The following is a 24,727-nucleotide window of genomic DNA, read 5'->3' as shown; positions in this document are numbered from 1 at the left end:
AGGCCAGAGGTGGAATCACTGGCACCAGAAAACCAGGAAATGGAGTTCCCCCCAAAACTTGAGGTTGCCAACCACTGCTTTCCTGGAAAAGCCTGAGTCTGGCCATTCAAAGGCAATCAGTGTCCTTGCTGCTACTGATACATACACATGGGGTGTTTGTCTTCATGATAATTCTCATCCCTGGTGTGAGATCAAAGGTACCAACAACTGTAGAAAATTATAGAAGGAAATAGAGCACTTTAGCAGCATTTGGAAAGCCAATGCAAAAGGCAGGAAAAATTCTTCAGTACTTGTTATCAAGTAAGATTAAAAGCAAGGATAAAATATACTAAATTAGCATTATCAAGCGAAGTGGAGTTCCATCCTTTTTGTGGTTATTAATTGCACTTTGAAACAAAGTACAACTCAAAATATCTGATTGTAGTCTAGGAAAATGATTATCCAAAAAGTAGAAACTGTATGTGTGTGTGTGTATACACACACACACACACACACACACACATATATATATATATAGAGAGAGAGAGACAGAGAGAGAGAGAGAGAGCTTTATTCCCTGGTAGCACAAAAGCTAGCTTTTATTCAAACCAGATGAGAATGAACAAGAAGTGATGCTTCTATGCATCCACTCAGCTTCCTGCCTTCAGGGTATTATTCCACAGACAAAAGGTGAAAAATGGAGACACCTCAATCTTTCTCAACCCTCAGGAGCTTCATTTCTATACACTGACTTTTGAATACCAATGGCTACATCTGGTTTCTGAACAAAGGAAGCTGAGCTTCCTTAGCCTCCAGTTAGAACAGGCACAGTCATCTGTCCTTAATTGACACACACCCAGCTCAAATGTTGCCGCACTGGCTGGCCTTCTGTCCTTGCTCTCTTGACAGCAAAATCACTCTCATCTGGCTCAGTTGGATCAAAGAAGGACACGCATTTGATGTAGGGCTGTTCCTTACAGCCTCACACTTCGTTATTATTACCTCTTTGGCATCATGGTAGAGAGATGAAAAATAGGCATCCTTTGATATGCAACAGAAACAGCTACCTGACCTATAGGCTGAACTTGACTGTTTGTCTGGTAGGCTCTCTGGAACTGCGGCTTCTGCAGTTCCTCTGTTCTGTTAGAGGTGGCTTAAGATGTTGGGTTTCAAGAAACCTTGAAGTGTGAGCCAAAAACAAGAGAGAGATTGTTGATCTGAGAAACAAGGATGTTCCAAACGGGGAGGCAGTTTATCTGTCAATCCCAGGACGCCAAACAGTAGGGCTTGTTTTAGTCTGTCCCAATCACTGCCCCTAATCAAAGACCTCTGTTTCAGAAATGTTGGCTACCCCAGGGTGTTCACACATGCTGTTGCTCTGCAGGCTTGCAAGTTGTGAAGTCATGTTACACATGGGGAAGCTGAGGGCAGAAAGGATGACTACTGCGGGTAAGGTCAAGCTGTTCGGGACCTACTTTAAGCTGGATACCACTCAATAGAACATTTCCCAACCTTCTCGTTTTTGCTTACACTTACAAACCTCAAAATTTACTATAGTCACTGGAGTATGGAAAATGGAAATAATCCTACTGAAAATAAATATGGGAAAGAGTTGGGAGGTGGTAGCAATTGTGGATAAGAGAATACACAGACTATAGAATAGGGAACAGAACAAAGTAACAAACGATAAAGAAAGAATAGGGTGCCTGTTATGATTGAGTTTTGTCCCTCAAAAAGATAATTTTGAAGTCTTAACTCCTCATACCTGTGAAAGGGACCTTACTTGGAAATAGGGGTTTTGCAGATGCAATCAAGTTATAATGTGGTCATTAGGGTGGACTCTAACATGACTGATGCTTTTACAGGAAGAGGAAAGTGTCATGTGCAGAGACAGACATGCAGGGAAAATGCCAAATGATGACAGAGGCAGAGAACATCAAGAATTGACAGCTACCAGCAGCTTCCCTGCTGGCTCAGCTGGTAAAGAATCTGCCTGTAAGCAGGAGGCCTGGGTTTGACCCCTGGCTTGGGAAGAGTCCCCTGGAGAAAGGAATGGCTACCCACTCCAGTATTCTTGCCTGGAGAATCCCATGGACAGAGGGGCCTGGCGGGCTACAGTCCATGGGGTTGCAAAGAGTTGGACACGACTGAGCAATTATCACTTTCACTGATAGCCAGGAAGAGGCAAGAAAGTGTTTTTCCCTACAGGTTTTAGAGAGAGTGTGCCCTGTCAAGACTTGGATTTTGGACTGTAAGCCTCCAGAACTATTAAAGAATGAATTTCTGTTGCTTTGAGCCACCCAGGTTTTGGTTCTTTGTTAAAGCAGCCCTTTAACAAAGTCCTTTAAGGGAGCCTTAAACAGGGCACATGAGGAGAAACCTGCACCTGATGTCATTCAACTCTACCCTGATGTGAAGTAGAATTAAGTAGCTTCAGCATCATTTCAAAAGCCTAACATGGTCAGTGTCTTCTTTACTCTTAGAAAAGTGAAAACAATCTTTGCTTATGCTCAGCTTTCCAGCACCTCTCTACTTCACAGTGGGACAGAGCTCTCTGAAGCCAATTAGATTATTTCATTTGCCAGTTGTGTTGGTAACCCAGGATTTAATCTTCTCGTTCTAGAGACTTGAACTCATTGAAGGCAGCCAGATGAATCTCAACCCGTCTTTAGATGGTTGTGCCACCCTCACTATGTTCTATCTTCTTCAACCTGAAGTTCAATCTTATCAATAGACAGAACTGAAACCGAATAGACCAGGAGAAGTTCACTTTACCCATGTTAACCATAATGGACTTGTATCAGGTTTTTGTTTTTGTTTTGCCTAAAACACAACTTTGCCTCTCTGGTGGGGTGCATTGCATTGTGTATATTACTGCTGGTAACACAGGGCATTATCCAGTCCCTCCCTCAAGAGTCAAAGTAAAAAGGACTCACGTCTTGTCATTCACCTGTCTGGGACTTTACATAGTTCAAAAGTGAAACAAAGCTATCCAAAGGGGAAGGGATGTTTGGATTTTTTTTAGCCAACTGTGTATTAGGCTTTGTCAACAGCTATATCCTGTCGGCTTTGTTCTGCTAACGCATGATTACTATACCTCTTTCCTGCTTCTGATTTTTCTTCCACATAAGTGTATCTTTGTCACATAAAAATGATTTTTATAGGTAAAGTTGCTGAGTCAAAAATTCTGATGACTCCTGAGATTTCTGAGAAAATGTCCAAATTGTTCTGACAACAAATTATACCATGTTACATTCCCATATGTGGAAAACATTTTATCTTGTCAACTTCACAATACATTTTTACTCTTATAAAATTATAACCTATATGTTTTATGGTACACTTTGTTGCTGTTATTGTTCAGTTGCTAACTTGTGTCTAACACTTTTTGACTCCATGGACTGCAGCACGCCAGGCTTCCCTGTCCTTCACCATCTCCCGGAGTTTCTCAAATTCACATCGACTGAATCAGTGATACCATCCAACCATCTCATCTTCTGGAGTCCCCTTATCCTCCTGCCTTCAATCTTTCCCAGCATCAGGGTCTTTTCCAATGAGTTGTTTCTTCCCATCAGGTGACCAAATTATTGGAGCTTCAGCTTCAGCATCAGTCCTTCCAGTGAATATTCAGGGTGGATTTTCTTTAGGATTGACTGGTTGGAGCTGCTTGCAGTCCAAGGGACTCTCAAGAGTCTTCTCCAGCACCACAATTCAAAAGTATCAATTTTTTAGTGTTCAGCCTTCTTTATCTTCCAACTCTAAAACCCATACATAACTACTGGAAAAATCGTAGCTTTGACTATATAGACCTTTGTTGGCAAAATGATGTCTTTGCTTCTTAATACACTGTCTAGGTTTGTCCCAGCTCTCCTTCCAAGGAGCAAGCATCTTTTAATTATTTGTAAATGAACCAGACAAGCATAACTACAGTCAATGTGTTTCTTCAATTCTAATTCTTATCAGAGTTCTTTTAAAAACTTGTGTTTTTCTATTTGCCAGTGTACCCCAGCACCTGACCAACAAGTAATACATAGTTAAGTGCATGATAAAAATGTAAATAAGTGAATATGAATTAATGTCTGAATGGGAGACCAGTTTGAAGAACAGAAATCTGTAACGTTGCAGAGAACATTATCAGTGTTTTTTTCCATAACAGAAATGTCCTCAAGTAAGTAATAGGACAAATATTCAAAGAAAAAAGAGAATACTATGAAGATTTTGCCAGATATTATTATTCTTTAATCTTTACTTTTGAATGATATATTAGCATTATTAACAAACTACAAACAAAACTACAAACAACAGATACAGAAGTGAAAAGTGGATGTTCTTCCCATGTCTATGCCTGAATCTCCTACTTTCCTTCCAAGAGGCAATTTGATTACAGCCAAACCACATTTTAAAATGCTATTAACTCACTCAGAAGCATTCTCCAAATTCCATCCATCAATGGACACCATTCCTATAGATAAAAGCATGTTTGCAAAGCATTCCACAATTTTTCTTTCTACCCTTGGATGAAGATACAGTGTGGAGGACTCTATAATGATGGGTGACATCTGGACACCAACAGTACTTCCCACGACCCTGGGGGAAGAAGCAAACATCTGTGGAGTGTCTGCCTTGCCTTACCAGAGGTCTGAGAGCACATTTGTGTGTTCTGAGAGTGACATCCACTGGTGTATAGTCATCACTGCATGTGCCAGGCCTTCAGAGATCTGCACATAGGAAATCCTTAACTTAAATTTTATTTTACCAGGCATGGTGATTCTCAGACATCCATCCATCTAGTTCTCTTAGGTTTCCAAGCATAGTGGCCATATCTACATTGAATCTCAGAAGAGAAGATATAACAACCACCAGGTCTAGATGTGCTGCATCAAAAATAAAGATGTGCTGCTGGACATTGTTGCAAATGAATCAACTGACAAAGGATTAATCTCCAAAATATACAAGTAGCTCACGCAACTAAATATCAGAAAAACACATAACTCAATCAAAAAATTGGCAGAAGACATTTTCCAAAGAAGACCCACAAATGGCTAATTAACACATGAAAAAATGTTCAACATCACTTATTGTTAGAGAAATGCAAATCAAATCTACAGTGAGGTATATCACCTCATATTGGTCAGAATGGCCTTCATCAAAAAATCTACAAACAATCAATTTGTAGAGAGAATGTGGAGAAAAGGGAACCCTCTCACACAGTGGGTAGAAATGTAAATTGATACAGCCTCTATGGAGAACAGTATGAATATTTCTTTAAAAACTAGGAGTAAAGCTACCATATGACCTAGCAATCTCATTACTGGGCATACGCCCTAAGAAAACCACAATTCTAAAAGACATTTGGTACATACCCCAAAGTTCATTAAAGTTCTATTTACAATAGTCAGGACATGGAAGCAACCTAGATGTCCATCAACAGATGAATGGACAGAGAAGATGTGGTACATATATGCAAAGAAATATTACTCAACCATAAGACAGAATGAGTCAGTTCTAGTGAGGTAGATGAACCTAGAGTCTGTTATAGAATGAAGTAAGTCAAAAAGAGAAAAAATATCATGTATTAATGCATACATATGGAATCTAGAAAAATAGTACTGATGAACCTATTTGCAGGGTAGCAATAGAGACACAGACATAAAGAACAGACTCGTGGGCACAGTGGGGAAAGGAGAGGGTGGGTGAATTGAGATATAACACTGAAGCATATACATTATCATATGTAAGATAGATAATGAGAATTTGCTATATAATGCAGGGAACTTAACCTGGTACTCTGCGACAACCTAGAGGTTGGATGGGTCGTGGAGTGGGGAGAGGAGGGGACATATGTAGACCTTTGGCTGATTCATGTTATTGTGTGGCAGAAACCAGCACAACATTGTTAAGCAATTATCCTCCAATTAAAAATAAACAAATGTTTTAAAAAATAAAAAAGAAAGAATATACTTTAAAAAAAAATCCTGTGATAAGTCATAATGGAAAAGGATATTGAAAAAGAATGTGTATATATATATATACATATATATATATGTTTAACTGAATCACTTTGCTATACAGCAGAAATTGACACATTAGAAATCAACTATACACTTCAATAAGGACTTCCCTGGGGGCTCAGACAGTAAAGCGTCTGCCTACAATGTGGGAGACCCAGGTTCAACCCCCGGGTTGGGAAGATCTCTTGGAGAAGGAAATGGCAACTCACTCCAGTACTCTCGCCTGGAAAATCCCATGGATGGAGGAGCCTGGTAGGCTACAGTTCATGGGGTCGCAAAGAGTCGGACATGACTGAGCGACTTCACTTTCTTTTCTTCTTTCTTTTATACTTCAATAAAATGTTAAAAATTCATACACATTCTGAGAAAAACCAACATCCTTAATCTCAAAATCCACTTGAATTCCTTCTATGTCATCATCCCCAGGAAGCAAGGATCATTTTGGTGAAAGCAGCAGGAATCCCATGTCAGAGACTGAGGCTTTTTTAATACAACCATTGATGACATGAGATTCAGTCTGCTCATGACTTTATGCAGCTGGAATCTGAGACTACACCCTCCAATTATACATAGCGTGATTCTGTATACTCAACGGCTGCCCACAGAGCTTCCCACCCACCCCCCACTTTGGCATTACTGAAATAACAACCAAAGCTTATGATCCTGGAGGCTTCAGAAGTTCTTCAAGGAGACGCTTCTCGACAGGGTTGCATTTAGGACTGGTTCTAACAGCAGTGGAATGTGTCTCTGATCCTTACAATGCAGTCTTTCACATTCAACCAATTCCAAAATCTCTTTGGACTTGATGGATCAAATAGCAACTCTTAACTCTTAACCAAAAACAGCTTAATTCTTATAAAGGTAAAGTTAATCCACACACAATGAATTAATGCAGTTTTAGCATGGAATAAATGCTAGCTACAGTCTTCTACTCTCCCAGTAGCCTTAATTAAAAATCTGAGTTGATTTAATTCTTCTCATTAGATTCAATTTATAACATCAGCTTTCAGCGTAAAGCACATGACAGATCAAGAGATACTGTCTCTACTTGCAAATGTGTGACTATTTAAGGTAACTAGATATCATGCTTTTTTAAAATTGAAGTATAGTTGATTTACAAGGTCATGCCAATCTCTGCTCTACAGAAAAGTGACTGAGTTGTACATATATATACATTCTTTTTCCGATTCTTCTCCACTATGGGTTTATTACAGGATATTGAATATAGTTCCCTGTGCTATACATTAGGACCTTGTTTATCCATTCTAAGTGTAACAGTTTGCATTTATCGTCTGCTGCTGCTGCTAAGTCGCTTCAGTCATGTCCAACTCTGTGCAACCCCACAGATGGCAGCTCCCCTGTCCCTGGGATTCTCCAGGCAAGAATACTGGAGTGGGTTGCCATTTCCTTCTGCAGTGCATGCATGCTAAGTTGCTTCAGTCATGTCTGACTCTGTGTGACGCTATGGACAGCAGCCCACCTGGCTATCTACCATCTACCAACCCCAAACTTCCAGTCTTCTCTCTCCACCCACTTCCATTTGGCATCCACAAGTATGTTCTTTATGTCTATGACTCCCTTTCGGTTTTGTAGATAGGCTCATTTGTGCCATAGTTTAGATTCCACATATAAATGATCCAGATATCATACTTCTTGAGTACTGTAGTTAAATGAGTGGGAGATTAAAAATAGCAAAGGAAGGTGAAAGTGAAGTCACTCAGTCGTGTCCGACTCTTTGCGACCCCATGGACAGGAGCCTGCAGCAGCCTCCTCCGTCCATGGGATTCTCCAGGCAAGAGTACTGGAGTGGGTTGCCATTTCCTTCTCCAGGGAATCTTCCCAACCCAGGGATCGAACCCAGGTCTCCTGCATTGTAGACAGACGCTTTACCATCTGAGCCACCAGGGGAGTCCAAAGCAAAATCTCTGCTAAATCTCATCAAATACAGTGAAACCTGCCACGTCATGACTTACCGTGACTTATTGAGGCTGATGGCATAATTGTCTTTTGAATACTCCAAATTGAGATACTCTGGATATTTGACCCTTTTGAGCTAATTATGATTGCTTTGGCATCTGATCAAAGTACTGAGTTTAAACTATTTTTAGAATATAACTATGGAGTATGTTTGAGACTAAATAAAAGCAGTATTTTTCTTTCCATATTGAAAATCATTACCAGGGAAAATAAATTCTTAAAAATAAAACTATTATATAGCATAAGATGTTTGGTATCAAGGGATTATTAAATACCAGAATGCTGATCATGAAAATACAAGGCGTTACTGTATTTAGTCTACAAGACATTGCAACAAAAATTTCTTTGTAGCAAGTCTGTGCTTGCATGACAAAAAAAGAGAGCAGTCTTCCAGCTGAAATTATAATAAAAAGAAATCATATTGCATGAATAATGCTACAGCATTGATCAAAACTCATGCCTGCATGTCTAAAAGGCATTAGAAATGTGGGGACTCAGAATAATAAAGACAGAAAATAAATGAGCACCTAATCCAAAACATTTGAAAATCTAAGAGAGGAGCCCAGAAAAATGATACTGTGGGAGATTCCATATCAAGAAGAATCAATGCATATATGTTGTAGGTGTCCTTGTGGATTCATTTAATGGTGGGTGGCTTAGTTTCCCCTTGGGAGGTGAATATAAAATTGTTCACAAATAGCACAGATCTAAGTAGGGCCTAACTTACCTTTGTTGAGAAAGATCTGTACAAACAAGAACTTCTTCTGACCTGCTCAATGGGACAAAGTCATATTCACATTTATTTAAACCACACTTTGTGGATTTTTTTTTTTTTTGAAAGCAGAAAAAGAAATTATCCCAAAAGGTAGTATAAATAAGAAATTCATCCTGATAATGCACTTTGGTATAATTCTGGTGGGACAAATTTTCCCTCTGAACAAGTTTTCCTACTGACAGCCCCCCTGGAGTCTTATTGTCATGTTAACATTTTTCAACACTTCACTGATTATCATGTTGTGAGCATGTAGGAGCCATCTTCAAAATCACTGGTTCCAAGGAGAGAGTAACATTATCTCTCAGAAGAACAGTACTTTTGATCTCAGAAGAGTACCTAATCATTTCACTGAGGCAGCACACTTTAGATTAAGCGGGCACATCACTCATCAAAGTGTAAAAATGGTGATAGGAAAAAATTACTGCAATGTAGAATAAGATGTTCAAATGTGGTGTGAACATTTAAGGCAGCTGATGGCCAAAGGGGGCAAATCAAGGAAGGTGGTCTGGGTATGGAAGTGATTTTGCATCTAGAGGAGTTCTCTTTGTGACTCAATGACTGATCACAGGCAAGCAAGCCTTCTTCCTCAAGGTCAATGATACTCAAGGTACCAGAGTTTCATTTTTCAGTCGTGTTCTAAAGAGAGGCCTGATGTGGGCCAGAATCGCAATCAGCCAAAAGAGGAACAAGCGGAACAGGTCACCAACATACTGATGATAACTCCTTGTTTGGGATCCTTAGGGATGAACCAGGGCACCAGGAAGCCGGTGAAGACCCAGAACATACTCATCACACTAAGAGGCACGGTGTGGCCAGGATAGGCCATGCGGTCTCACGCTCTGTGCTTGTGATAGAGGAAATGAAGCTCATGTTTATTAAGTGTCTGGTCTATGCCAGTACCAAGTTATGTATCTCTCTCATAGCTTTCTAATAGCAAAGTTATTTTCTTTTTTAAACATATCATTATCTTTATTTACTCGTAAAGAAATGGAAGCTCAAAGAGGTGAACTAACAGCAACTAAAGTGTCAATTAACAGATGAATGGATAAAGAAGTTTTACCTACATATACATATATGTATATATCTACATATAAGCATACATATATATATCTACATGCATGCAATAGGATACCACTCAGCCATAAAAAAGAACTAAATTTTGCCATTTGCAACAACATGGATGGACTTGGAAGGCATTATGCTAAGTGAAATAAGTTATACAGAGAAAGAGAAATACCAAATGATATCATTTATATATGGAATCTAAAAAATACAACAGATGAGCGACTAAAACAAACAAGAAGCAGACTCATAGAGGACAAAACACACAGTTACAAGTGGGGAGTGGGAGATGGAATATAGAAGGGTGGGAATGACAGGTACAAACTACTGCATGTAAGATAAGCTCACGGATGTATTGTATAACATGTGGAATATAGCCACTATTCTGTAATAACTGTAAATGGAAAGTAAAGATGCTACCAGAAAACTCCTAGAATTCATCCATTAAAGTTGTAGGGTACAAAATTAATACACAGAAATCTCTTGCATATCTATACACTAGCAGTGAAAGATCAGAAAGAAAAATTAAGGAAACAAGGTCATGTGCCATCACAACAAAAAGAATAAAGTACCGAAGAATAAACATACCTAAGAAGACAAAGGACCTGTACTCTGAAAACTGTAAGATACTGACAAAAGAAATCGAAGATGACACAAAGAGATGGAAAGATATACCATGTTATTGGGTTGGAAGATTCAATATTGTCAAGATGACTATACTACCCAAGACAAATTCAATGCAATCCCTATGAAATTAACAATGGCGCTTTTCACAGAACTAAAGCAAAAAAGTTTTAAGTCTGTATAGAAACACAAAAGACGCTGAATAGCCAAAGCAATCCTGAGAAAGAAAAATGGAGTTGGAGAAATCAGGCTCCCTGACTTCAGATTATACTACGTGCTGCATGTTCACTCTTGTCTGACTCTTTGTGACCCCCATGGACTGTAGCTCCTCTGTCCATGGGATTCTCCTGGCCAGAATACTGGAGTGGGTTGCCATTTCCTTCTCCAGAATAACAATAATCAAGACAGTATGGTATTGGCACAAGAAAACAGAAATACAGACCAATGGAAGAGGATAGAAAGCTCAGAAGTAAACCATGCACCTGTGGTCAATTAATCTACAACAAAGAATGCAAGACTATATAATAAAGACAGTCTCTTCCATAAGTGGTGTTGGGAAAACTTGAAAACTACATGTAAAAAATAAAAATAGAACAGCCGCTAACACCTTACACAACAACTCAAATTGGGTTAAAGATGTCAATGGAAGACCAGATGCCCTGAAACTCTTATGAGAAAAACATAGACAGGACATACTTTGACACAAATTGCAACAGTATCTTTTTGGATCCACCTCCTAGAGTAGTGGAAATAAAAATGAACAAGTAGGATCTAATTAAAGTTCAAAGCTAGAAATCAAAACACTACTGTAAAGCAATTATCCTTCAATTAAAAATAAAGAAAAAAGAACAAACTCATAGTAAAGGCTACTTATTTAAAAAAAAAAAGTCAAAAGCTTTTGCATAGCAAAGGAAACCATAAAGAAAAAGACAGCCCACAGAATGGGAGAAAATATTTGTGAATGATGCAACCAACAAGGGATTAATCTTTAAAATATACAAACAGCTCATGCAACTCACTATCACAAAAATAAACAATCCAGTCAAGAAATGGGCAGAATATCTAAATAGACTTTTCTCCAAAGAAGTCGTACAGATGGCCCAAAAACACATGAAAAGATGCTCTACATCACTCATTCTTAGAGAAATGCAAGTGAAAACCACAATGAGGTATCACCTCACATCACTCAGAATGTCCATTATTAAAAAGTCTATACATAATAAATGCTAGAGAGGGTGTGGAGAAAAAGGAACCCTCCTAATGCTGTTGATGGGAATGTAAACTGGTACAGCCATTATGGAAATCCCTTAAAAAACTAAAAACAGTTACCATATGATCCATTTCTGGTTATGTATCCAAAGAAAACCATAATTCAAAAAGATACATGCACTCCAATGTTCGTAGCAGCACTATTTACGATAGTCAAGACATGCAAAAAACCTCAAAGTCCATTGACAGAAAAATAAAGAAAACATGGTATATATACACAATGGAATATTACTCAGCAAAAAAAAAAGAATGAAATAAGGCTATTTGCAGCAATATGAATGAACCTAGAGATTACCGTGCTAAGTGAAGTAAAAGAGAAAGACAAATATCATATGATATCACTTACATGTGGAACCTAAAAAATGATGCAGATTAACTTATTTTACAAAACAGAAACAGACTCGTGGACTTGAAAAACAAATTTATGGTTTCCCAAGGGGAAAGGCTGGGGGAGGAGGGATAAATTAGGAGTCTTGGATTAAGATATACACACTACAACATATAAAACATAATCAACAAGGACCTACTGTATAGCACAAGGAACTCTACTAAATATTCTGTAATAATCTATATGAGAAAAGAATCTGAAAAAGAATGGGTATATGTATATGTGTAACTGGGGGCTTCCCCGGTGACTCAGTGGTAAAGAATCTGCCGGCAATGCAGGAGACTCAGGTTTGATCCCTGAGCTGAGAAGATCCCCTGGAGGAGGGCATGGCAACCAACCCCAGTATTCTTGCCTGGAGAATCCCATAGACAGAGGAGCCTGGTGGGCTACAGTCTATAGGGGAACAAAGAATCAGACACAACAGAGGCAATTAAGCATATGTGTAACTGAATCACTTTGCAGTACACCTGTACTGCAAAAATTGTAGCTCAATTATATTCTAATATAAAATAAAAACTAAATTTAGAAAACCATGGGGGATATAGTCAATATACTGTAATAACTAAAAATGGAAGGTAACATTTTAAATCATATAAAAATTTAAACATTAAAAAATTTTAATAAAATAAATCCATGGTTATATTAAAAAAGGGGTGAAATAACTTTTAAAGTTGGTTCATGGAAGAGAAGAATGGGAATCCAAGTTGTTCTGTCTCCAGTTCCACATGGAGGGGTCCCTGCCTTTCCCTCCAGAGTCTGCTGTAGGCCCTGAACCAGCCTTACCCACCCGTGGGTAGACACCAGATGCAAGAGAATGATCCAAAACCTATGGGTTGGAGCAAAACACTTCTCAGAGGGAAGTTTATAGCAATGAAAGCTTACCTCAGAAAACAAGAATTAATTGCTAGCAATCTAACGTGACACCTAAAGAAATTAACAGGAAAAACACACAAAACCTGAAGATAGTAGAAGGAAAGAAGTCATAATTCACTTCAGTTGCTTATTGGTGTCTGACTCTTTGCAATCCCATAGACTGCAGCACGCCAGGCCTCCCTGCCCATCACCAACTCCCAGAGTTTACTCAAACTCATGTCCATTGAGTCAGTGATGCCATCCAAACAACTCATCCTCTGTCATCCCCTTCTCCTCCTGCCTTCAATCTTTCCCAGCCTCAGGGTCTTTCTCTTCGCATCAGGTGGCCAAAGTATTAGAGTTTCAACTTCAGCATCAGTCCTTCCAATGAATATTCAGGACTAATTTCCTTCAGGATGGACTGGTTGGATCTCCTTGCAGTCCAAGGACTCTCAAGAGTCTTCTCCAACACCACAGTTCAAAAGCATCAGTTCTTTGGTGCTCAGTTTTCTTTATACTTTGTTATACTTTATACTTTCTTAAACTTTGTTAAATAACAAATTCAAACTTATCAAGGAGACTTTTTTTTTATGAAAGAGATTATTGCAAGGTGGGAGTGGAAGGGAGTGAGAGTACTGTGACCCTAAGATCCGCAAAAGTCTCGAGAGTTAGGCAAAGTCATAGAGAGTCCTAAACCGGTTGGGAAGAACTGAGTATGGGGAGGCAGGAGGAAAGGGTGACATGATCAGACAGTAAAGACATTTCACCCTGAGCCTGGTGCATTCTCAGTACCGGCCGTGTGCTGACCTGAGTGAGGGACAAGGTTCAGGCACTTAGGGGAAGGAGAGAAGTACAAAATCAGAAGTATTTTGTATCCATTGATCAGTGGGGACAAGTAGTTCAGTAACTACTTATGAGACAAAGAATGGAAATTTGAAAGGACTGTGTCTGACCTTGTCACAAGTAAACAAGTGGCGAATCCATGAGTCTTATCTATGTTATATGAAGAAGGGTGATATTTCGCAGTAAATCATTTTCCAGGACACAAAGATAGACAGGATTTCTCAACCTTCGCCATTCTCTAGGATCAGTTAAAATTCAACATTGTCATCCTTTATGACTCTTAGTGTTGACACTGCTTAGCAGTTAGGTGATGTGTTAAGGGTTAATACCTCTGCTCAAAAATATCAGTTAGAAAAGTTTACATTGCGTCTTTATCAGGGAGTCTTACAGTTTTCTTTATATATGTTGTCTACATTTCTAGTTAAGTTTCCTGTAGAAGTGTTATGTCTTTTGCTATTATTAAAGAAGCTTCAATATTTTAAAATATCTTCTATCTAGTTGTTGTCTCTCCTTATATGTATACACACACACACACACACACATGAAAACCATAAAAATAAAAGTAGATAGAAAAATTTAATCCCTGTTAAATCATCCTTTTATATTTAAAAATACCAATTAGGCACAGGCTCTGAATGCCTGCATTAGACAGTCATTCTACTAGCTTGTGGTTTGCTATTGCTTCCTAGACACTTCCTTTTAAATGCACACATTCTTGGAAAACTACTGAACTTAAAACTCTTGACTGTCTTTAATGTGATGCCAGAGGGAAAGAAGCAAAGATTTTCACAAGATCTCCTTGAAGCTGGGCACATTCATCTTATTCAGTTATTTGTTCATTCATGCAGCAATATTTAATGACCCTCTACCATGTTCCAGGTACTTTCCTACACTGCAGGGATTCAGCCGTGAAAAACAAAGCAACAAAAAACACCCTACCCTCTTGGAGCCTTCAGTGAGTGGGAGAGCTAGTCAAGTAAGTACAAATATATGAATGATATAATTCTTTTCATGATGAGAGTTATGAATATAATAAAATAGCACTAAATAAATAGATGACCATGGGCAAATGATTCCTATTTTGTGTAGTAAAGTCCAAGAGGCTCACTCAGAAGAGAAATTTCAACAGCCATCTGAAGACCTGAATAGTAGGAAAGAGGAAGTGATGCAGAGACACGAGGAAGAATTCCCGAACAAAGTGATGCCGAGCCCAAGCGCACATGCTCGCCACACTAGAAGCCGATAAATTGAGAAACAAGTTGTTGGGGCAAGGAATAGCGACTTAATTCAGAAAGCCAACAGACCAATAAGATGGTGGACTCGTGTTCCAAAGAACCATCTTGTCTGAGTTAGAATTCAAGCTCCTTTTATACTAGCGGGGCCGGGAGTAAAGCCAAACATTTCCTGGTTCTCAGCCTCCAGAGGAGGTGTTCATTTCATTCTTATGGCAGCCGTTCACTTGAAGGCCTGGTCGGGATGCTTCCTGTGTGCTAAAGACAGGTACTGTAGCTTAATGCTCCTTACCTGGGAGTCAGGGTTCCCAGAGAAGGGCCATTATGTATTAATATAATTTAAGCTTATAGACAACACCCCTTTAGTGATTAACTCGTAATAGAATACAAATGGGGTAGTACCAAAATAACCTACCAGTGAAATGCCAAGATACCTGCATTGACTACTAAAGATAATTCTACTAAAATCACTATTTAGTTTTTACTTACATAATTTTACAAGGAAAGGAAAAACCAGATGTTTCCTAACTCCAAAAGAATATGACAGCCTTTTATAAGGTTAAATGTAAGAAAACCAGTTACTATTATGATTCATAAGTAAGTGTAATCTTCTCTAACAATGAATATAATTTAATGAAAATAAGTATCACAGCCTCAATGTTAAGGTTTATTGTAATTAGGGTAGATGATTACCATAGAGAACTTCTTATAAACAAACCACAGAATTTTGTAATGATAAGATACAGCTTAAGTATGGAAGTGGTAAGAAAGTTTCTTCATCCCTTCAGGCCCTGTGTTTGTATATTCAAACTACCTAACTGGTGAATAGTCTTATCTTCTTTCTTACAGTTATTGTAAAAAAGAAGTTAAAATGACTTAGTACTCTGTGTCCTGAAAGCACCGTGCTAATAGCTCAGCTGTTCTGTCTTAAGCTTCCTTTTGTTGGAGCCTGTACCCTCTGAGCACATATTAATTTTAATCAAGACAGAAATAGATATTTTGAACCTATAATAATTTATCTTTGTATTTTGTTTTCATAATTAAGTTAAATCATACATGTAAAGCATTTAGAATAGCGCCTGACACACAGTAGGTATTTGGTTTCTTCTAGTCACTATGATAAATTGTGTTACCCTTCTTATGCAGCATCCATTGACTTTTGCTGGTTCCTATCCTGGATGTCATTTGGCTCTTTTTCTGCAAGTCCAAATCCTGCTTAAGTCCAACACAAATGCTGTGGCTTATAGGAAGCCCTTCCCCATTTTTATCCCAAAGCACGTTAGTAAACTTATATTACACATTTTCCTGCTTCTTTATATTACAGGTTTATGTCTTGTATTTTTTGCTGAACTGTAAGTAGTAGTGCTTTGAAGGGAGGATCTTTGTCTTACTTTAATTTTCTTCTAGATACCTGAGTGACTGTTGCATAGAGGAAGCTCAAGGAATATTGATTCATTATAATCAAGAGTAAAAAGATGTTAGTGGAGGGCAAGAGAAAACAGGATCAGCATGAGGAAAGCAAGGAAGAGCAAGAGAGAAGTTCAGTGATCACTTGGGAAAGGGAAATGACACTTGTAAAAAGAGAAACTTCCGTGACTTTAGGCATCGTCCTCTTTCCTTCCTTTCCTCCAAAACTGATTAACCTTCAGCTATGTTCCAGGTGTCGAGGAAGAATAGTAGCTATGGCTTATTGAGTGACAGCTTGTGTACAAAGCAATGTACAAAGATCCTCATGTTAACATCCCCAAAAGAGAATTATTAAGTCACAGTTGAGAGAGCTAAAGATGTGAGAAGTTTGAACATTTATCTAGGGTGATCCTGTCAGTAGGTGATAGAGCTGGGACTGAAACCCAGGTCTGCCTCACTTGCCCATGTTTTTCCACGTTAATAGATGCTTAAGTTCCAACTTGTCCCTCCCTGCTAGCAAAAATTATGCAGCTACTTATAAAAGAAAACTGAAAGTCAGTACAGGGAGCTCAGCCTGGTGCTCTGTGATGACCTAGATAGGTGGGATCAGGGGTGGGAGGAGTGGGAGTGAAGGGAGGTCAAGAGGGTGGGGGGGTTACATGTATGCATAAAGCTGTTTCACTTCATGGTGGGGGCACATGTATGCATAAAGCTGTTTCACTTCATGGTACAGCATAAACTAACACAACACTGTAAAGGAACCATACCCTAATAAATTTTGTTTTAATTTAAAAAAAGAATGGAAAAGAAATCACTGAGTTCATTTCAAAGCATCCCATGTATTTCTGTTAAGCCATTTACTGCTCCAAAATCCTCACTTTGCCAAATTCAGACAGCTTTGCACCGGGTTCCTTTTCTCTGGATTCTTCAACTGAAACAAATGATTTTGAAACTCTTTGACCCATAAAATGTTCCAAAAGGATTCTGAAACCCCTTGCTTCTTGCTGTTCTGTTAAAAGGAAGAGTCGCGTCCCTAAGTAGGAATCTGCTGGGAGCCTAGACTGCGTTTGTTTCTCTGTAACAGTCTATGATTTGACAAAGCGGATGTCGGGGCGCCGAGATGAACATCTTTGGGACTTGGGTGTGTTCAGAAAAACATATTTGCAGCAGACTGAGATTGTCTCCGTTGATGTCATTGGGCTGGGTCTGACCGTGGTCCGACACCTCTCACTGGCTCACTAGTCTGTTGGGTTTCCAACCCCTGAGTGCTTCAGGACAGTGAAACCCTGGTGGAAAAAAAGAGAAAGCTCCCTGGAGTTTCACTGTACAAAGAACAAAAGAGGAACATGAAAGACAGCCAGAAATCCATGTCTCCCCCAGAGAAGCCCAAAATGTGCTTCAACATTCAGAATGCATTACCTCAGTGTAATCTCCTCATGAAGCAAATATTGAGCTATGGGGAGAAAGCAAGGGATGGGCTGCAAGGAGAATGGGCAGCTCTTCTAGAAAGGGCCATGGTTATCCCTGTGAAGTAAGTGCTACATGGATGTTCTCACACAGCTGAAGGATATTTATATGTGACCAACAGGCCTTTCCCCCATGACGGACAAAGAACAACTAATGTGTCCCTGATTGCACTCTCACTGCTCCTTTTTGTAGCTGTTAAAACAGTATATGCCAACATCCCAGAAACATATCACAATGAATAAAGATGACTTGGGGTAAACACAAGCCTGCAAGTAAATCTGGCTCTGACATTAAGCTCATGGTACCTTGGACAGGCAAGCTAATCTCCCTGATCCTCAATTTCTGCTAGTGTAAAATGGTGAATATAATATCTAGCTTGAAGGATTAATATGAGAAGTGAAGAAAATACTGTAGTAAAATTTTCTGGCCCAGGACCTATGACATACCGGGTGTTTAATAGAACCTTTATATGGTCCTAAGCAATGATGAAGGAAAATTGTTAGTTGCTCAGTCATGTCCAACTCTTTGCAACCCCACGGACTATATAACCCACCAGGCTCCTCAGTCCATGGAATTCTCTGGGCAAGAATACTCGAGTGGGTAGTCATTACATTCTCCAAAGGATCTTTTCAACTGAGGGATTGAATTCAGGTCTCTCACATTGCAGGCTGATTTTTTTTAACCACCTGAGCCACCAGGGAAATCCAATCAGTGATGAAGTAAAACCAAATAGCTATTTTTTTAACTTTTCTATCTGACATCAAGTAACTGTCAACCAGCTTGAGAAATTGCCTACTTGATTGAAATGATCATATTCATCACTTGCTTTGGCATTCTGACCCAGCTGCTATGGTTTGAATGTTTGTGTTTACCTACCCATCCCCCAAATTTCTATGTTGAAATCTTAATACCCAACATGATGGTATTAGGAGGTGAGGGATTTGAAGGGGGATTTGAAAGGTGGTTAAGTCATGAGTGGAGACCTCATTAATGGGATTAGTGCTCTTATAAAAGAGACTCACAGAGCCCCCTTGACCCTTCCGCCATGTGAGGACACAGTGAGAGGTCTGAGACCAGGCAGACGATTCTCAGCCTGTCCTGCTGGCACCCTGATCTCAGACTTCCAGCCTCCAGAACAGTGAGAAATCAATTTCTGATGTCTATCAACCATCTATACCTAGCACTTTGCTATGCAGCCCAATTGAATTAAGACACTGACCTTTTATTTACTTTGTCTGCATTCTCTCTTAATGCTATTTTTTTTTTTTTAAAGAAAAGCTTAGTTTAAAAAATAAAAAAGTGGGCTTCCCTTGTGGCTCAGCTGGTAAAGAATCTGCCTGCAATGCAGGAAACCTGGGTTTGATCCCTGGGTTGGGAAGATCCCCTGGAGAAGGGAAAGGCTACCCACTCCTGTATTCTGGCCTGGAGAATTCCATGGAGTAGCAAAGAGTCGGACGTGATTGTAGTCTGGACATGAAAGTAATCGATCACACAACTTTCACTTAAGTAAAAATAAAAGAAATATTCTGTAGAATTCCTTCCAGTCATGTCCCCCTGCCTTCTAATATCCATAAGCATTGGCAGCATCCAGGAGGGAGCTTCAGGGCATCTTTAAGATATTGTGTTCTCTATCAACCTCATCTCCCAGGCCACCCCCTCATAGCCCTGTTATAACTCAACCAACTAGGATATAAGACTGTCTTACATCCTTGTATAGCTGAGCCCAGGAGGATTTGAAATATGTTGCTGCCATGCTAGTAGACCTTACAGAATTCTGTCCTGACTGGCAGACAAAACGGATGAAAAATGTCATAAAACTGGAGGTGACATATCACACAGGATACAAATACTTTGTCCATTATAGACTTCACATCCATGAGTCTAATGTCTTTGGAGGGCTGCTGTGGTAGGTGGAAAATGACCCCCAAAGTGCCCAGGTCCTAATCCTCTAGAACTTGTGAATATTTTATCTGATATGTGAACATACCTAATATGAAAACATTACAGGTTTGATTAAGAATCACGAGACAGGGAGATTATCCTGTATTATTCAGGTGGGTTCACTGTAAACACACGATCTTTAAAAGAGGGAGGCAGAGGGTCAGAAAGAGAGACTGAAATATACAATAATGGTGACTTCGAAGATGGAAGAAGAGGCCAAGAGCCAAGCAAAGTAGGAAGCTTCTAGAAACTGGGAAAGTCAAGGGAATGACTTTTCCCCTACAGCCTCCAGAATAAATGCAGGCCTGAGAATGCCTGGATTTTAGGCCAGTGAGACCCATTTCAGAATTTTGACCCCCAAAGCTGCAGGATAATAAATTGGTATAAGTTTAAGTCACTCACTTTATGAAAATTTGTTTTAGAACCAATAGGAAACAAACACAGCTACTAGGTTTTATGTTTCCAGCATAGAATGGATGCCTATATAGGCCATTGGAAATTCATTCATTACAAAATGAATGCCTATATAAGGGTGTCAAAGTTAGCACATAAAAAATAGAGTACACAGTTAAATTTAAATTTCAGATAAACAACATGTAATTTTTTAGTATAAGTATGTCCACTCAATAGTTGAGACATACTAAAGACATTCATTTTTATCTGAAATTTATTTACCTGAGCATCCTGTATTTTACTTTTTACCTTAGTCTTTAAGTTAACTACCCTCTAGAGAAGGAAGACTTTACTCTTTTCATCTTAACCCTACTTTTTCCAAGTTTTGAGATCTCAATTCACCTAGATTTGATTAAGCCAAAAAATTCTCATCTAGTTTCATCAAAATATTATAGGCTGGGACTGTGTGTTTTTTCCATAGTGTTATAAAGAAATTCCAATTATATTCACATGGAAAATTCTTGCTGCCTAACACCTGGAATCTAGACCTCAGCAGAAAAACACTCTTGTTTTGGTGTGAGGTGTCTGTTAAAGAGAGCCACTAGAATTAAATATGCTAGTGTGAAAGTAATGCTCAAAATTCTCCAAGCCAGGCGTCAACAGTACGTGAACCGTGAACTTCCAGATGGTCAAGCTGGATTTAGAAAAGGTAGAGGAACCAGGGATCAAATTGCCAATATCCATTGGATCACAGAAAAAGCAAGAGAGTTCTAGAAAAAGATCTACTACTGTTTTATTGACTATGCCAAAGCCTTTGACTGTGTGGATCACAACAAACTGTGGAAAACTCTTCAAGAGATGGGAATACCAGGCCACCTGACCTGCCTCTTGAGAAAGCTGTTAAGAAGCCAAGAAGCAACAGTTAGAACCGGACGTGGAACAACAGACTGGTTCCAAATCAGGAAAGGAGTACGTCAAGGCTGTATATTGTCACCCTGCCTATTTAACTTATATGCAGATTACATCATGTGAAATGCCAGGCTGGATGAAACACCAGCTGGAATCAGGATTGCTGGGAGAAATATCAATAACCACAGATATGCAGATGACACCACCCTTATGGCAGAAGAGCCTCTTGATGAAAGTGAAAGAGGAGAGTGAAAAAGCGGCTTAAAACCCAACATTCAAAAAACTAAGATCATGGTATCCAGTCCCATGACTTCATGGCAAATAGATGGGGAAACAATGGAAACAGTTACAGACTTTATTTTCTTGGGCTCAAAAAATCACTGCAGATGGTGACTGCAGCCATGAAATGAAAAGATGCTTGCTCCTTGGAAGAAAAGTTATGACCAAACTAAACAGCATATTAAAAAGCAGAGACATTACTTTGCTGACAAAGGCTCATCTAGTCAAAGCTATGGTTTTTCCAGTAGTCATGTATGAATGTAAGAGTTGGACTGTAAATAAAGCTGAGCACTGAAGAAATGATGCTTTTGAACTGTGGTATTGGAGAACACTCTTGAGAGTCCATTGGACTGCAAGATCAAACCAGTCAATCCTAAAGGAAATTAGTCCTGAATATTCATTGGAAGGACTGATGTTGAAGCTGAAGCTCCAGTACTTTGATTTGAAGAGCTGACTCATTGGAAAAGACCCTGGTGCTGGGAAAGATTAAAGGCAGGAGGAGAAGGGGATGGCAGAAGATGAGATGGTTGGATGGCATCACTGACTCAATGGACATGAATTTGAGCAAGCTCTGGGAGCTGGTGATGGACAGGGAAGCCTGGCATGCTGCATTCCATGGGGTCGCAAAGAGTCGGACATGACTGAGTGACTGAGCTGAAATGACTGAAGTGTGAACTGTGACAGAGAAGAATAATGCCCTCTCTTATGTTGTTATTCCATGCGATGTCTCCTCTAGAAGTCTCATGGAAACCTCAAACAGGTCCACAATTAAGCTCATCATCTCTGCTTCCCATCTCTCCCAGATCTACCTCCTTTTCTTTCTCTTTTGAGGGAATGACATCACCATCCACCCATTTACCCAAGGTATTCTGGAGCCTTCCCCATTTTTCTATCTCATCAGCGCATCTTGGTCATGCTATGTATTTTTTTATTTTAATTTTTGGCTATGCTGGGTCTTCATGGCTGCGTGCAGGCTTTCTAGTTGCATGAACTGGGGCTACTGTCTAGTTTTCTGGGTGTAGGCTTCTGGTTGTAGTGGCTTCTCTTGTCATGGAGAATGGGCTCTAGGGCACACAGGCTTCAGTAGTTGCCACACATGGGCTTAGTTGCTCCACAGCATGTGGGATCTTCCTGGCCCAGGGATTAAACTGGTGTCTGCTGCATTGCAAAGAGCCGGGGGCGGCGGGGGGGGGGGGTGTTCTTAACCATTGATTGGACTACTGGGCAAGTTCTATGTTCTTAATATTTCTCAAATACGTACCTTCCATTCCACCCCCACCACCACTGCCATGTGTTAGGCTCTTGCTTATCGTTTTCTAACTGGGGTTTTTGCTTCCAGTCTTCCTCTGGGGTGAGGCTGAGTTCTGTTGAGTTACCTTTCTGAAACAGATCTGATCATTTCACTCTGGTGATGTAAAGCTTGAAGTGGCTCCCTGGTGTCTTCACTATAAATTCCAGATCCTAAACATGGGACAAAGATATTTCTTATCCCAACTCTTGTCCTATTTCTATCTTCCTGCACCATTGCATTCACATCACAGGTTTTGGGTAAACAGAACTGCTTCACTAAACACACTGCCTTCATCACATCTCCATTATTTTGCATTTTCTATTACTACTACAGATAGTGTCCTTGCTTCACTTATTTATTTAGGTAACTGCTATTCATACTCAAAATACAACTCAGGTTTTATCTCTTTCCTAGTAGCCTTCCTTGATCCCCCTCTGAAATCTGTTTAAATCTTCTTCACTCAAGAATCTAAGATTTATTCTTTCAAAAAAAAAAAATTTATTGGCTGTGCCAGGTCTTAGTTGCAGCATGCAGGGTCTTTGATTTTGGTTGGGACATGCAGAATCTTTGGTTGCAGCATATGAACATGAGTATGTGGGATCTTGTTCTCTATGCCAGCCTTCCTGAATTCAGAGCAGAGAGTCTTAGCCACTGGACCACCAGACAAGTCCCTTAGATTTCTTCTAAATCACCTCTGGTATCAGTAGTCAGGCATCTAATCAGAGCATTACTACTTCCATGGTTTGTGTTCATGACCCTTCCTTCAATGGGATATTTAGAGTTGACATTATATATTTGAAGTTTATCAAAGAACACAATTTCATCTGCATTTCCTACTGACTAAATTTCTAATTTTCCCTTTTTCAATAAATTAAATATCACGGGAATTTAAAAGCTTCTATTGAAACTTAGTTGGAAGATTTTGACAAAGATGAGCACCTGAATGATAGTTCTTCATTATACATCAGTCGATCACACAAAATCGTCCCAATTTTATATATCTATAATCTATTCTAGAATATTTAGTAGTTCCTACTTTCAATAATTAACTATTTTGGCTTGAGTGGGCAACCTTCTAGATATACAATATTTTCTCATATTAATATTTCATCATAGTAAATAGAAACCAGAGACTTTAACTTCATAAAATGTAAAACACTGAATGGTAATATTTTTTGTATTATTGATGAAGTTGAGTATATAGAATAAATTTGAAACTTGTCAGAACATTCTAGATATAACAGTGGAACTGTGTTTTAAAATAACAGCATTTTTTAATGTCTAATGGAAACGACACACATTTGAGTATTTAACTTCACATTTTTTCTAAGTAGGAATATTTCCCAGTATTATTTAATATTAAAAACTTCTGAATTAAAAAAGATTTATTTTTTGTGGATGATTAGCCTGTCCCTGGCTATAAGTCAAACTGTGACTCTCAAAGATATAAAACCACAAGATGGATTTCAGCAATTAGCCTGTTAGTACTAGTATTAAATATTACATTAAAAAGAAGAGGTAGATTTCCATAAAAATTTTGACATGTTTTAAAAATTAATTTATTTCAATTGGAGGCTAATTACAATGTTGTGGTGGTTTTTGCCATGCATTGACATACATCAGCCATGGGTGTACATGTGTCCCCATCCTGAAACCCCCTCCCACCTCCCTTCCCATTTCATCCCTCTGGGTTGTCCCAGTGCACTGGCTTTGAGTACCCTGTCTCATGTGTCAAACATGGACTGGTCATCTATTTCACATCTGGTATATACATGCTTCAGTGCTATTCTCTCAAACCATCCCACCCTTGCCTTCTCCCACAGAGTCCAAAATCTGTTATTTATATCTGTGTCTCTTTTGCTGTCTCACATACAGTGTCGTCATTACCGTCTTTCTAAATTCCATATATATGTGTCAATATACAGTATTGGTGTTTTTCTTTGTGACTTACTTCTCTCTGTATAATAGGCTCCAGTTCCATCCACCTCATTAGAACTGATTCAAATGTGTTCTTTTTAATAGCTGAGT

The 24,727-nt window shown here is 39.1% G+C and overlaps 1 pseudogene; it reads right to left on the bottom strand.

The window, feature by feature from the left end:
- Positions 1-9,334: 9,334 nt before the first annotated feature.
- LOC110136819 (V-type proton ATPase subunit e 1 pseudogene) lies at positions 9,335-9,568 on the bottom strand (annotated as a pseudogene).
- Between the last annotated feature and the right edge of the window lie 15,159 nt (positions 9,569-24,727).

The sequence above is a fragment of the Odocoileus virginianus genome, chromosome 11 (genome assembly GCF_023699985.2).
Source record: "Odocoileus virginianus isolate 20LAN1187 ecotype Illinois chromosome 11, Ovbor_1.2, whole genome shotgun sequence".
NCBI classification, from domain to species: Eukaryota; Metazoa; Chordata; class Mammalia; order Artiodactyla; family Cervidae; genus Odocoileus; species Odocoileus virginianus.
This window is presented reverse-complemented; position numbering and strand designations above follow the sequence as displayed.